Here is a 15,422-nt window from a genome sequence, read left to right on the forward strand (position 1 = left end):
GAAAAATCCATAATCAGGATGACCATCAATAGAGGAGATTCCCTGTTGGTGAGGTACCTTCTTTAGACTGAGAAAATTCCCTGTGTTTGTTGATTCTGATCCAGCTGGCCTGACTTGGATTTGTAACCACCAGATGCATTGCAAACAACTATGGGTATTCTAAAGGAAATCAAATAAAGGCTTTTTTAAACCAATAAGTAACATTCTTGCAGATGGATGCAGAAGACAATCACTCAACAAAATGGATAAAATTGCTGCCCCCCCTCCAAAATATTTAAGACGTCTGCATCAAGCTGCCTTTGGTTTGTATACATATCAGATTATAGAAGATCTGCCTTTTTATAATTTTTCTTAAAAAGGATGGCAGCCTTAGTTCAATAGAGTTAGTGAGACAATCCTTTAAGCTGTGTCAAAATGCCAGTTATCCTAAGATGCCACCCAGATTTGAATAATTTAGAAAGAGACAAAACCACAGAAAGGAGGAATCATCCTTTGACTACTTCTGCTTTTGACACGGCTGCCTCCCTCTCCCTTTTACCAAAGCATCTTCGTCTCTCTATCAGTCATGACAAGTGCCAATCAAACCTTCTGTTTCTAAGGTTCTGGGGGAAAGTGAAACATGAAACATTTTCTAACAATCAGTGACCAAAAGTCCACTATCAGTGTGTGGTCTGGTGAAAGCCAGCCTTTTCCTTTTTCACTTCTAATCTCTGACCCACTGTTTACCTCTTCTTTTTTTATATACTTTAATCTCTTTGTTGCTCCGAAGGATCCTAAACAAATTGTAGGTCAGTGTGGATTAGGCTGCTTTGTTACCAATGATTAGTACATTTACTTTTGCTTTAACATCTTCAGCAACAGCTGAATGTCAAAAAGATCAAGCAAGAGTTTGTTTAATCACAATAAAAACTATACCCACGTAGTCTTACACTTGCATTGTCAGTCTCAGCATAAAAAACTGCGATACAATAGAAGACAGTGACCATGGACCTGCGTTGTTAACATGTGTTTCCAGAGATACTATTCCAGTAATTCAGTATTATTATAATCAGATTCCCAGTAACCTTCATCAGATCAGGATAAAAATTAAGATTCAGATATTTGCCTAAGACTCTGAATTCTGCTCCCATTTGCACAGCAGTTGCACTGGATTCAGGAACAGTTTATACAGCTTGACAGTTATGGAAATGTATTCAGTAGAAAACGACATAAAGTTGCTCAACAAATCATGCAAATGTGTGGATCAAAATTAAAAAGGGGAATTATTGAACACTGGGCTAATTTAAAAGGTTGTACAAGGATCAGACCACTTAAAGCAAGTAGACATCTAGACTCACGTAAGCTTTCTTACACCAGCATTGCATCTGCCCAAACTATGTGCAATGGAGCATATATTGCTGGGGTTTACATGTAATAGCCATTAAAAAAATAAAAATGCGCAGAAGAGGAGAGAAATTTGTTCAAAGTCCCTTGATGCTGAAATTGCACCTGTTTACATCACCTTATGCTTCAGCAAGGCCAGGGCCAGGAAGTTCTTGTATGATGCCCAGAGCAAACAAGGTCATCTTTTTACTCTGTTGCCCCATCTTATCTTTCCACATCAAATTCAAGGTTTTTGTCATCAACTTCAAAGTGACATTACCAGTTTTGACAATGTTTTTTTCTCTTATGTGGCACTGTTTTCCATTCTCCAAACACCACCAGAAATACCAGACCTGCCCCCCTTTGTCCATGTCTCTGACAACTACTGCCACTGTCTTCTCACATTTACTTGATGTAGGAAGTGACAGTCCCAATCTGAACTATCAAATCACTAACTTTTTCTTCACCAAATGCTATCACCATGCAAAAACTCTTCTCATTCACATTTCTATGGGAAATTGCTCAGAAAATACTGCTAGTACAAGAAGTTATTGGCAGTATCTGATATAACTGACAGCTTAGTAAGCTCTCCAGTTGGTTTTAATTTTAGATCTTTAATTGTTTTAGAGTTTTCACTGATAGTAATAATGTGGTGATGTGAAGATTCAGCAGCCATTCATATGTTTCTTTTCACTGACAGAAAAATAAGACTCATACCCAGAGAACTTCTAGAAATTTTTGAGTGATCTGGAAGTTGTAGAAATACACCCAAATACACAAATTCATATACAGTATTTTGTAAAATTCATACAAATTTGCCTGTTACAGTTTATGAAATATACTATCTGTGTAAATATGTCACTATACTTAAGGCCAGAGAAAGAACGTACACAAATGCGTGCAATGCAATCATTGAAAAACCCAGTCATTGAACTATAAACCATCCAAGAGCTTTTAGGTCCCCAAATCAAGCAATCAAACTTTCAAAAGCAAGTGATATTTGAGACCAGCCTTCATTCAGGAACCCGTGTGATGTGCAATAAAGACAAACTGAGAGATCAGAGGAATAAAACATAACAGCATGCATGAGCAGAGATAGGTAAGAGAAGGGACTAGAACCCAGGAGACAAACCAGCTGTTTATCAAAGGGAGTTGTTACTGTTTATCATTAGATATACAGGTTGGTGCACTTTAACGAGAATGTAAACACAATATATAAAAACTAAGGAGGCCTTAAGGAAAGAATCCTCAGCTTACCTGTACCATCCCAAGTCTTAGGCAAACCTGCAGTGTCTCAGTTCTCCAGGGTGGATTCAGCTTCATGCAAACCTGTCAAAAAGTGTTACAATAAATGAGACTGAGCAAGGATCAAGAGATTTGTATCATTTTCTAAATATTAATAAGTTTATCAGCAAAAATCACTAAGTCCTTGGCTTTTCATATTATTCCAGTCAAAGATGTTGGATGGAATATTTGACAATAACAGTATTAGAAGATTTGGAGATCAATGGAATAATTTGGGTTTTTTAAAAAACCATTTCTAACATTTAAAAGGCCTTTTAAGAGACCTATTTTTTATTTTTTCTTTTTTTTTACATACCCCAGAAAGGAGAATGAAACTATACAAAAAAAACCCCCTTTCATCTGGATGCTTTCTCTGTCAGTTTTTACATTATTAGCAAGAGTTTCTCTGACAAAGGTGATGGACATAGTGCAAGTTTAGCTCAGACTGTCTAAGGCCCCAAAAAGTCTACCAGCCTCTGCCCAGTGACTCATGGGGAGGCAGATCCAAGAGCAAGGACAAAGTAAGTGGATGTTGCCTATATAGCTCCAGGGCAACTTCTCTCCTGAGCCAATGTGAAGGCAAACAGGGCTGTGCAAGCCATTTGAAAGCAGTCTGCCAGTGTTTGCAGCAAGGACCACTTCCTTAGCACAGCAGAGAGCTGATTTTAGAAGCTATTCCTGCTGGTTGCCATCACTTGCCATAAATTTGTGTGTGACTCACTGTTGCTTCATCCCACTGATGGGAGCCAAGCTGCCTCTCCCTCCCTCAAAGCCCTCAGATCCGAGCTATGGGACACAACAGCCTGGCTGTGAAGGCGTAGCTGGATAGATGTGACATCATACATTTGGGTTCAGACCTGAAACTAGCATACAAGGATGGTGTCCCTCAAACTGAGACACGAGCTTTCAGGCTGCATTAGTTCAGTCACCTCACTTCCATTAGCTCTCTTCCCCCAGTTTGGCCAGCTTTCACTGTCTATTTTGCCCTGCTGCTGCCAGTGACAATGAAAATATTACAGTTAGGGGTCTTGGCTCCTACACAAAATCCTTTAATCTTTAAAAAAGCTGAGGCTGAGAGAAAGGTCTTTACCTCCCCACAGTACAAGACATTAAGGACAGATACCTGGTGACTCTCAAAAGTCAAAAAAAAAATAATTAAATACCATATTAATAAACAGCAGCAAGTACCATCATCTTCAAAATAAGCTGTACCTTCAAGTTATTTTATGGAGGTAAAAATGCAGGGAACTGAAAATGCTGTACTTCTGAATGTGAGAACTCTCGAGGGATCTCAGGAGAGCAAACGACAATCTGCGCCTCGTTCCACTGCTGGAGCATCTTAGAAGAGCTCATGTTCAAGTTGCAATTGATTGCTTGGTCTCAGATAGGCAAAACTTTGTAAAGTATGAGGAAGAAAATGTAAAGACATTATCTGGAAAGAGTGAAATAACCCAAGTGGTCTGTTTGCTAGAAGTACATGTAAACCCCTTTGCTCCATTGCAAACCAAAAAAGGGCTAATTTAATGATCTTAAGTAAGGTTTTAAACCTGTTTCCAAGCTAAGACCTTCAAGATATCTGAAGAACATAAGCTCTTCTATATATGCTCTCTAAGCATGTCCTATGCAAGAAGTAGGGAGGATATAAAAAGTTCTTAATGCAAGTATCTACGTAAGTAACACTGGTTTAGCTGAAAAACATTTGGAGATCAGTTTCCTTGGTCACTGTCCACTGTAATTAAATTTTTGAGACTATTTTTTTTGCCAACTACAGCTCATAAATTATTGTGGTTAGGTTGGCCTAATTCCAGAATGTGAACAGACCTTTCATAAATAAAATACCACTGATGTCTTCACCCTAATTGTTCTGTAACTTTAACCTCGCATGTCCAGGAGTAGCTGTGCTAAAACACTGTAAATCAGTTTAGCAGTTCCATTCACGCATTGACAGACCCTGTGACAAACAGGATCACGTTTCCTACCTAGACAGCCCCTGCTAAGCACTCAGTTTGAAAAGAGTAATTTGAACAGGCTCACATACAAAAATATATGATACCGTACAGAGGAAACTGTCATGCTGTTATTTCTGGTTCCATCCCTACAAGAATATATGATTCTATTACATGGCTAAATGTTCCTTCTGTGGCCTAATTCACTGTAAAACCTCAGGAAAACAAAGTGAAAACACTAAACAATTAACAAAAGTAATGGCTATCTCATTCCTAGAAGAGGAAACAGGCCTCAGTGCAGCCCCCAGGTCTGCAGATGCAAACCCCATCCAGGAGACTACCTGTGCTCTCATCAGAGCAGCTCTAGGTGCATGCAGAGCACCTTCTCCCATGTAGGACAGGATTGAGGTAGTGATGGGGGTAGGGTGTGTCTGTTCCAGGTACTCCAAATTTTGACTTTTATTTTCTTCTTTAGCATCAGTGTCCTTTGTCCACTTCTCAGTCTCCTACTTCTCTCCAAAGAAAGAACAGCCATCCAGCATATAGTTGTTGTGCAGGATTCTTCCTTTAGTAAGTCAGCTTCAAATGTCTAATATGCCTGAGCAATGCTTACTCAAGGCTTACTAATTTATGGAGAAGCTCTAAACATGTTAATTTCTTTCTGCAACTAATTTTAACACACTTCAAATTTTACACTACAATTTACCGCCACCACCACTGCAAAAAAACCCAACAAACTAAACAAAACTCTTGTATCTGAATTTAATGACTTCTTAACAGGGGACTTCAAATGTAGTTTAGTAAAAATGACATGAAAAAAAAAAGTTCACTGCTGGGCAACTCCGAAACAGAAGGCGAAGAGTGAAGACTGCTTCTGGCAATATCACTGATATTTGGTTATTTTCAGTGACATTTTGCAGATCATGAGCTACAGACGCAGGGTTGCCTCTCTGCTTCCTTTCCTCTATTACCTGACAAAGCAGCAGAGGTCTAGTTCACTCTAGAGCCTGTGGCTGACTGTGGACTGAAGCAAAGCTCAGCCCTGCTGCATGCAGGTGGACAACACCACAGCTCTAGGGATTTGGGTGGAGTAGGAGACAAGAAATGTACATACTAGATATTCACTTGACTCAGGCATAAATGTTCAAGAGCTGCCGAAAGGATGCAAAAAGATTTGACTGGTGGCTGTCTATGCAATCTTCGGTGTCTTTCACTGCAGGTGAGGGATAGGAACTGTTTCACCACTGTAAAAGAAACCCTAAGACTAAACACAAGTCGAAGGGCTAAATGGAGGCTGTGGAGAAGATGTTTCTCACTAGTGCCTACTGAGCACCCCACAGACCCTGCACAGAGTCATCCTGCTCCAGAACTGTCCCTTCTTCCCTTGTTCCTTCACCATTTTAACTAAGCAGAAATGTACCATGCCTCCAGCAATTCTGCCCTCATTGGTAACCTTGCAGGGCTGATCCCAAACTTGCTCCATTTGTGGGTACTCCTGCATCATCACCAAGAGGCCAAGCCTTCAAATAGTGCTTGTTTTTCTATATACATCCTTAATAGTGAATTCAGGTCATGTAATTATTTGTCTGTGATGTCACAGCTGCTAGCCTTCTTATGTCTAATTGGTCTAAATACAGACATCTTATTTTACACATTTAAATATCTCCTCAAAGAGGGAAAATGTCCCTGGCCATATTTCCATTAACTATTTAACGCTGAAAATTAGTTTGAATTTATAATAATTCAATATCATGTGGAATACTACAGCACTTGCTGAAGGGATTATGTTCAGTGTTAAAATACTGTGAACAGCGCACTGTCAGACACAGAATCACACAAAAATTATTTTTTGTTTTGTAGAGACAAAAACGCAGTCCAGAAAACAAGCTGTTTCTGATTTCTTCTTCCATAGAGTTGGAAAATTCATCTCTTGTTCAGTATGAAGTCATTCAGGTAATTAACAACTTACCTGCTACTGCTTCCTACTTACCCAGTAAGTAACTTTAACCCAAGCAGATTCAAATATTTTTGTCTGAAAGATAAAATTGAGAGCAAAGACACTAAGCCACAATGTTTCCCCTTTGCTTGTTCCCACCAATCCTAAGAAAAATGATGGTTTATATGGATTCTGTGCTGCAATGTCTATGCCAGTGAGTTAGCTCACATGTGTGTTAGTTATCAGACTCTTCAGTGAGAATAAAAGTACTAACCCTAATAGGGTGCTGATATAAATCCTCACTGTGGGAGCTCTGAATTCTAAAGCCAAGCTGGCTGGAGCTACGTTTTGTCAACATGAGCAGGAAATAATTTTTACTGTCTTGTTTTATAGCCATTATACCCATAATTTGCTGTGGTTTCTTTTTTCTTTATTCTCTCTCTCTTTGTGGGTTATAAAACACTTCAGTAATAGAGAAGTGTAAAAAACTTGATGAAAACCAATCCTTATTCTCAAAGAATCGTCAGAGCCCCAGTTCACAGCCACACTGCCCCAAGGGTCATTCATTTCGTTGTCAAATATATGCCAAAGTACTGTTATCAGCAGTTATTTGCTTTGTGCGATATCTGAAGTCTCCAGGCATGGATGAAGACCTCACTGCACTGTGACATATATGCCTATGGAACTTGTTCTGCTAATGTTAGACTCCCTTCATGCTCAGGTAGGATATGTAGCACACAGCATTGGGAATTCAGGTAATCTCTTTTTCTGTCATTCATTAACTTATTTGGTTTTAGTGCTGATGTCTTGTCTTGATTTTGATGCGGAAATTTTCAAAGCAATTGGCTTGCAGGATGACAGAAATGCTAATGATTTAAAAATATCTTTAAAATAGCTTGCAATTAATACACTAACAAGAATAAAGCTTTTTATGAGCTAAATTCCTTAACATTGTAAGGAATATGACTTAACTGGAGAGGTTTATTTTGACCACCGGAGGGCTCCTGCATTTTTTTCTATTACTAAATAAAACCACTTAACAGTGGCTGGCCTCACTTAAAATTACTGAAAGAATAATCTGCAGTTAGCAATATATTTGCTTAATTTCACTTATATTTCTCCTTGGATAATTGTGGGCAGACTGGGAAAGTACTCAACTTGTAAATTATTCATATCTAATCAAAAATGCTTTCAAGTATTTTCAGATTTGCAAATTGTTTATCTATTGACATTCCAGTTGAATATCTGGTTCATGATTTGCATGGTTACTTCAGATACTAATGCACTAAAGCCAATCTAAACTTTAAATTATGTGTTCATTTGTATGAATTGTTTAATTTGTATCTCATTTGCCAAAAAAGTACTAATGGCCATATAAAAGGCCATTGAAGACAAAGGAAAAACTGCTGATTTGCATTGCTTCTGGATGAGGTCAAACCTGTGTATTGTTCATTCCTTCTGCAATTCCATCAGTGAGAAACAGAAAAAAACATTGCTACACTGTTCTTAACTGGAAAAAGCAGCCAAAATTTGTAACTTTTATATCTCAACACACAATGAAATTGCTATTTTAAGGGACTGCTTCAGCTTTAAAAACTGATTTGCAAGTTTGTTCAGTATAGGAGGGCAGCCTTCTCTCACATCTTTCTGGAAAATGAGCCGAGTTATTTTTCAGAGTCCCAATCAAACATGGTGCCCTCTAGTCAGTGATCCTCACTTGAAAAGCACATCACAAGCTCCCCTCAGCCTCCTTATTGGTAACATTAACACTGACACGTTCCAGGGAGCTCTGCTGATTTAGAGGATCTGGTCCTATTTATGGTTTAAACCAGTTTCTTCTTGTTCCAGACATCCAGCACTTTCCAGGCCAATGGGGCCTATTGACACTGCCTGAAACATCTCACAGGGTTTTTCTTAGGCTACACTTGCACCTTTGTGTGGAAGACATCCCAGTATTTTCCATTTTCAGTGTGTAAAGGTTGTCAGTCCTTTGGGATCTGCCCCTGGATTGGTGCTGCTCATACTACTAGGAGAGAAGCTTCGCTGGGATCTCATGAGGGGGCTACACCACTTCCCTTGTAAATGTAAATTTCTTCATAAGAACACCTTGGCTTTACCCAGTACTTAGAATCATAGAATCATAGAATAACCTGAGTTAGGATGGACCCACAAAGATCACCAAAGTCCAACCCCTGGTCCAGCACAGGGCAGCCCCAAGAATCCCACCATGTGCCTGAGAGTATTGTCCAAACACTTCTTGAACTCTGTCAGGCTTGGTGTTGTGACCACTTCCCTGAGGAGCCTGTTCCAGTGTCCAGCCATGCTATGGGTGAAAAATCTTTTCCTAATATCCAACCTAAACCTCCACTGACACAAACTCATGCCATACATGCCATACTTGCAAGCTACACTCCAGAAAAAGACCTTTGGCAGGCATTTTTCAATTGAATGTTGTATGGTTGGCATCATTCATATGAAAGAGCCAAACTAAATATGTCAGTTTGACAAAAATCTACTACAAATTAACAAACTAATTAATGCACTTCCAATGAAAGATTAATGTTCTATACACCTTAAAATGAGAGGTTGCTGGGAGCCTTAGGAACTAAACCCCCTATGTTCTCTGATAAAACACTGGATCAGTAAATATTTATCAAAATTAGACATCCAACCCATAAGATAACTGAAACAACAGAATATCTTCTCCAGTAGAAGATCAGTAGAATAGGGACAAATTAATTCTCATACATATTTTTAAAAATTTATTATGGATCTTTAACATTTTTCAATGTTCTGAAGAACACAGAACAAGACTTTTATCCTCCTTAGGCTTTCATTCTGGGAGGCGTAGCACTTTCTAAAAACAATGCACAGTATAGTAATGAATTCTCTGCTTTCTCCCATTTTCACTCAAAATCTGTAATATTTGTCAAAACTTTCACACTGATTTGGAGTTACTTAAGGAAGGACTCTTACCTTAAGCCCATTTCCCTCTGCGAGGGGACACATCTGTGGTTCTGGTAGCATGATCCAGCTGCTGCTTTGAAGCTCTAGCCCACTGCCCATGGATGCAATGAAACCTGTGAATTTGCAGGATAAAAGAGATTGGCAATAGCCAAGTCGGTTTTAAGTTTTGAGAACTCTGCAGCATTTTTCCTTTTGGACTACAGGAACTTCTTCTCACCATCTGTATTAATCTGGTTCAACTCTAAGCACAGAGGAGAAGTCTGGATGCTGCTACAGCGAGAAGCTTTCGCAGTGGAAATGGGCAGCCATAACTTCCTAGTGGTAGTTTGACTCCCTGGTATGCATGCTCTGGGTTTGCCTTTTCTCCTCTGGAAAATGATCTCCAGATTGCTTCCTCTCCTCAGGCCATGGTGCCTCAGCTCATTGCCCACAGATTGCTGAAGCATGGATTGGACAGCACTGACTTAAACCACGGTGAGTTTTCCTCACAGAAACTCAAGTGTAAAAAGCTGCATTTTATGCTTTAAAAATTCCTCCCAATAGAAAGACCTGCCTGGCTCACCTTTTGGGATCTTTGCTCTCTCCTCAGACAAATACAACAACTCCCACCCCAAAATTGCCAAAATCATTGAAAGTTACCTTTTCTGGGTTTGGATAAACTTTTGGAAAAAAAACTCCCAACAAAATAATTTTCCAAGTGATGGTTGCTAGGTTTTATTTCAGTCTGTCAGATCCAGGGCACTGCATGGATTGCACCTGCTTATAGACCATGCAGGCCCACAGGTCCTGTGCAACTGCCCGAAGGGATGCAAGACTGTTTTCAGCATCATCACACTCTTCCCAAAGGTTCTCACACTGGTAACAATCATGTGTATGAGCTGAACAAAACACAAATATCTGCAGTGACAGCAGGCAGAGAACACTGTCACTTACTCTCAAAAAGTGCACACAGCTACAGCTCAGGTGTCAGGGTGACTGTTGGAAGAACTGAGCCTATAACCCCTGCACAGGCTATTCTGATCCCTTCTCACCCATGTCTTTGGTGTTAGCAATCCTGTTGTATGCAACACACTCTCCTATTTCACTCCTCTTTTTAATTATGGTAGTAAAGGTTTACCCCTGAATTAAATGTAGTTAAGAAAGCTTCTCACTATCGTGGAAAAGAACCCCTCCGTGTTTTGTATCTCTAATAGAGTTAATTTGCAGGGTCCTTTAAGAGCAGCTGCTAGTTTCACGTGTCAAACGATTGCCACACAAAAGAGAGTGTGGCAGCGAGCTGTGGGTTTTGCTGACGCAGCACACTGTTTCAACTGAAAAAAAAAGAAATAAAAGGAGCAGTTTGAGAAACCTGACACTAGCTGTTACCTTTAGAAATCAAAACTTAACAAAATAAAGGCAAGCATACATATTACTTTTTTTTTAAAATGAAATATTGTTAGATGCTATTGGAGACACAAGTGATCAGCAAGTCCTTCTGAAGGAACATCTGTTACAAAGGAGAAGAGAAGGCAATAGAGAAGGTGCCATTTTAATATCACTATAGTAAACACCTAATGCACCGTAAACTGAGCAAGTCATGCGGTAAAACATGAAGAAGCTCTTTTTTAATCATCTGAATAGAAATTTAATATCTTTGCATTTGCTAAGTAAGGCAACTTGCCCAAGCAACCAGATACACAAAGCTTTATACATTTATTCTGCCTTTGTGGCTATTGAACAAAGCTTCTAAGTCATAAGCATTAAGGCTGGTATTTACTAAGCAGTTGCACACGAGGACTCATTAGAAATATTAGGGTATCCAAAAATATAAGAAAACTTGAGAAATCAAATAGCCATATACAGTAAGCCAAAAAAAAAAAAAAAAAAAAAAAAAAGTCCATGAGCATTTCCAGTAGTTCTTTCTTCTCAATTCTGAGGTCCAACAGCTAGAATCAAGTCCCCAGGCCGGCCCCAGCTGTAAAGCACTGAGCAAGAACAGCAGACCTAGGTCACACTGTGAAGAACAGAGTGTGATTTGTGAGGGAATGATATGCTACAGAAAGCCTTTGCTACAAACCTGACCCCTGTTACTGAGCTGTTCCAGAGCTATGGCAAGAACAGGAAAACAATAAAAAATCCCTATGCATTACCACCCAGGAAACACATGAACTTTGGTGGTTCTGTCTAAGTATTGTATTGGTGCTGTCTGTCAGCTTCCAGGAGTCCACAGTACTTCACCCTGGCTCTTTTTAAGGGATGGTTTCAGAAATTAAGAGTACTGTTACTGTGCAATTGAGATTAGCTCCGTTGGTTAGAGCATGGTACTAATAACACCAAGGCTGGGGGTTTGATCCCTGTATTGGCCATTCACTTAAGAGCTGGACTCAATGAGCCTTCTGGGTCCCCTCCAACTCAGAATATTCTGTGATTCTGACCTACATGTTTTGGTTTTCTCTTTCTTTTCTGCTCTCTTGGGGGAAAAAGTGGCCTCTGTCAAACATCAAGGTCACATGAATGTAGCAAAATTCCAAGCTGGGAGTATTAAAATCAATTTGGTGGTCAAAATGAAGTAGCAATAAAAAGGCTCATATTTAACATACCAGAAAAACTCTCATATTGCAACAGAAAGACAACCTTCCATAAGCTTTTTGGCACTGCTGTTTGCACAACTGCAAGCACTACAAGAGGAGAAAATCTTCCAAGAAGCCTGCCAAATATACAGGCACCATCTCACAACCCTGGGGATAAAGGCAGAACCAGATCTGCGGGTCTTCATGAGATAGCAAATATTTACAATGCTCAGCACTCCACGATGAATTAGAAACCCTTTTATGCAATAGCTATAGTATTAGTTTTGTAGAAAATGAGAAAATCTTCCTTTGGGGAAGATCTGAGAGGAAAGAGGGAGATGGGCCATTTCCAAACCCCAGGGCATTTGCTTGGCACAGGACTTCCTAAATTCAAGTTTCTGCTTTGAGATGGGCACCTGAAAGAAGCATTTTGTCTTTTAATGATCTGAGCAGCTCTGCATGGTATACCTTCACTGTACAAGGTACACAGTACCTCTTTACCTACACCACTTGTCTACAAATTCTCATACTCTTGTCATTTTTCTTTAACTGTTCCATTTTTACTGAGTGTTTCTACCCCCTCTTTGTTTTTCTCATTAAATTGAGAGCTCTCAAGAAAGAATTATCCTTAATTACAGCTCCTAACACAGTGGGTTGTTGATATGGATTCTTAACAATCATAGATAGTACAGTATTCGTTAATGGAACATAAGTTGGTTTTACCAATCACCATGCTGCCATATGCAGCTGCATTGTTCTAATATTCTAAATGCTCTGGGCCAAATACAAGAAGCTAACTGGTGCCTGTGTGTGTCTTTGATAACTACACATACAGACAGTGCAGAGGGAAGGGCTATGTTTAATCATTTTACAGGTGGGAAGTGAGGTCCAGAGAAGCCCAGAAGACAGTCTCGGGATCAGTGGCACCACAGAGAACTGGTTTCCACACTTCAGGCTAATTAATGCTTTGAGAAAAAAAAGCACTTTCCATGCCAGCAGGAACATGACATCCTGCATTCTAGCAGTCATGCATTTTGTTTCCAGTGAGGTTTGTAAAATGTAAATTCCTGGTAAAACACATGACCTTTCCTGTCATATTTGTGAATAACATTTTATGTGTCCTTTTTATGAATAGTTCCTGCCATTCTCTTCACATCCTGACTCACAGGTACAGCTCTCCTTTAATATCTTTAATTGTGCGTTACGACACGTAATCTGTTCTTCAGAAAGTTTATGTATATACACACTCACACTTACATATGTGGGTGCAAATACATATATATATACACACATATATATGCAACAGATGTATGTATCATATGGAACAAATGCAAATGAACACATAGTTTTGACTCTTCTCCCACTTTGTTTGCCAATAGAGAATTACTAAGACAGTAGTTTCATGACTTGAAAGATGAGATCATGATACTGCTATTTCTGCACTTCCAAGGAGAGTGCAGGTGTTTCAAAGCATTTATGAAATTGCATGATTGACTCATATAGAAATCTATTGACAATAAGTTGAACCTTTGCAGCTAGGCTGTAAAAGATTTGATTATAGTAACAATAGTAACCGTCATGAATGTCATAAATCTTAAGAGAAAGGACACATATGTCACATATAATGCATGAAAAAGTTGTCCTTTTATCATGGATAACTTACCATTGTGTAGATACTCTGCTGATCAGCTACTGCATTATTTGAATAAGTATCTGATGTCTTGTTTTCTTTCAAGGAGGCAGGTGCAGGATGAAGCAGGAAGCCTGCCAAGATAGATGATAAATTGCCACTTGGTGCTGGGGACCAGTGCTTAACATTAATGCAATGCTACCAGGAATTAAAGCAGTAGAGTAATAAGAAACTAGGAAGAAAATAACTTCTCACTCCCCATTAAACAGATTGGCTCGATTTTCTTTATGCATTAAAATTCCTAGTACATCTAAAAAAAACATTGTCATTGTCTCATTATAAGCAAAATATAATAGGATTGGAAAACATACTATGACTGACAAGCCATAGGACTATATAATAACGATACCAGTTGCTTCTCTGCTAGGGGAGCAATCTTGAAGCTAACAAGTTAAAATAAAACTATAAAGAAAAATAATTGCAAAGAAGTATGGCCTAGATTTGGAAATCCCTAGCCACTTTGGCAAGTGTCAGTCCTCGGCTGAACTGGCTCATTCAGGAAGTAGATGATGATGTAGTCAGAAGTGGCAGAGGGTCCAGAATTTCCCAAGTTTCCTTGTCTACTGTTTATCCCTTAGTGTACTGAATTTGGAAAAACATGAGATAAATTTAAAAAGAACTTCATGTGATTGACCTTAGTTTATATGAGGAACAAAGGGAAGCCATGTAGCAAAATTGCAATTGGATACCCACAGGTGAGTTAAATACTTCCCAAAATACCGAGTGAGTGAGAAACTTGTCATTCATGTTGACAAAAAATAAAGAAAATACTTCATGAAAAATGGGTTCTTAAGACACACTTTCCACTTACCTAAGAGAGCAAATGAAAGCAAAACAAATATGTTTTATTTTTCCTTTTTATGTACAATAGGCTATGTGGAGAAAATATAAGTTTACGAACACTTTATATCCTAAAAACTTTGACCTCTAAGGCAGCTAAGGGCAAGTTACAGTCAAAGAGACAGACAGTGATGTTCTTCTGGCATTTTGCTTCCCAGGAACAAAACTCTGGCAGAAACAAGAATGTTCCTTGCAGGTTGAAGCAACCCATCTGCTTTGGTCTGTTCTTTCCTAGGTAGCCAGGTCATAGGTATTCTGGAAGATAACTGGAAGACTTGGCCTTGGAAGGATCTCTGGTTTATTTGGTCTGGGCAGTGGTGAAGTATCAAGTCTGTATGTGTAACCAGAGACCCTTTTCAGGTAGTGAAACAGGCTTCTACACACTGTAAACATACTGTGCTGCACTGTCCCCCATGATTTGGGAACAAAACTAGTCCTGCTCATATAGAGCCAGTTCAAGAAGAAACTCTGTTCAAACCAGGTATTTTAAAATTAATATGTGTTTTGCCAGCTATGGAAAATACAGATCTTGGATTCCCTTCCTTCCCTGCATATAATTAAAATATAAATATAGATATAACTTTGGGACATCCAAACCTGATCTTATCCAAATCAGCAGGTACTAGAGAATTTTACTGGAATCAGCATTTTACTGGAATGCTGACGTGTAGAAATTAACTAGGGCTGTTTTCAACATTCATCCATCAGAAAAATTAAAACTAAATTGAACAACAGATGATGGATGTAATTCCTTGTCTTGCACAACAATAACTTACAGTAATCTCTATATTTTGAAATGGGGCCAAAAGTCAAACATTTCATCTTCAGAAATCTTCGTCTTGATGCAG

At 39.0% G+C, this 15,422-nt stretch overlaps 1 long non-coding RNA gene across 1 annotated transcript; it reads left to right on the forward strand.

The window, feature by feature from the left end:
• Nucleotides 1-7,258: 7,258 nt before the first annotated feature.
• LOC113959710 lies at nt 7,259-12,999 on the forward strand. Its single transcript, XR_003531907.1, has 3 exons — nt 7,259-7,283; nt 9,900-9,969; nt 12,919-12,999. It is a non-coding gene; the product is annotated as an uncharacterized LOC113959710 (long non-coding RNA).
• Nucleotides 13,000-15,422: the final 2,423 nt, after the last annotated feature.

The sequence above is a fragment of the Corapipo altera genome, unplaced genomic scaffold, assembly GCF_003945725.1.
Source record: "Corapipo altera isolate COAL_440 unplaced genomic scaffold, ASM394572v1 1, whole genome shotgun sequence".
NCBI classification, from domain to species: Eukaryota; Metazoa; Chordata; class Aves; order Passeriformes; family Pipridae; genus Corapipo; species Corapipo altera.